Source organism: Apaloderma vittatum, unplaced genomic scaffold (assembly GCF_000703405.1).
Source record: "Apaloderma vittatum isolate BGI_N311 unplaced genomic scaffold, ASM70340v1 scaffold7451, whole genome shotgun sequence".
Lineage (NCBI taxonomy): Eukaryota > Metazoa > Chordata > Aves > Trogoniformes > Trogonidae > Apaloderma > Apaloderma vittatum.
The window spans coordinates 42,875-43,525 of record NW_009700716.1 but is presented as its reverse complement, the minus strand read 5'-3'; the positions used below and the strand labels follow the sequence as shown (position 1 = coordinate 43,525).

General features: G+C 47.3%; 1 protein-coding gene across 1 annotated transcript in view; it reads left to right on the top strand.

Moving 5' to 3' along the window:
- The window catches only part of KCNQ2 (potassium voltage-gated channel, KQT-like subfamily, member 2), a gene marked incomplete at its 5' end in the record, with an annotated part of 41,659 nt that overhangs the window by 1,652 nt on the left and 39,356 nt on the right, over nt 1-651 (top strand). The gene's annotated exons all lie outside the window — the stretch shown is intronic.

Sequence of the window (651 nt, the reverse complement as noted above, 5' to 3'; positions counted from 1 at the left end):
AAATTGGCCACAGGAGCTGGGATCCTGTGATCCTTGGGGCAACCTCGACACCAAATCGCTCAACAAGTCGTTAAAAGCCTCTGCATCTCCCTTGGCCTTCCTTCATGCTGCTGAGCTGCCTCACAAGGGAGTTATGAGACTTAATTAACTCTCATTTGTAAAGGACTCCGCAATCCTCTGGTGAAAGGGGCTGTTTGTGCACAGCACTTATTTTTAAGGGATGGGCAGCGAGGCTTTGCCATTTGCCTGCTTTCACGTGGCAATGGTCATCTGCAGGATTTGAGCTTATGCCACAGAAAAGCACTCTTCTAAAACTTGGGAAAAACCAGGGAAGAAGGAGATTTTTAGGATCCTCACGTTTGGGATGATAGGGCGAGGTGTTTTTTCTTGGCCTTCCCTTGTCTGTGAGCACTCTGGATTGCTGCAGTGGACCTCTAGGTTTTTGATTGCCAACTTATACTGGGGAATTCACACCTCTGGGCACTGTGTAGCAGGCAGCTGCAGCATGCGTTTTGCAAGGGTTTAATCCAGTTTAGCAGTGCTAAATCAGAATCCAGGCTTTGCCGTATTTGACACATTTACTATGGGAAGGATAAGTGTGGAGAAGGAAAGTAGGATGCTTCCATAAGGTATGTAGAGTTTTTGTCCGGG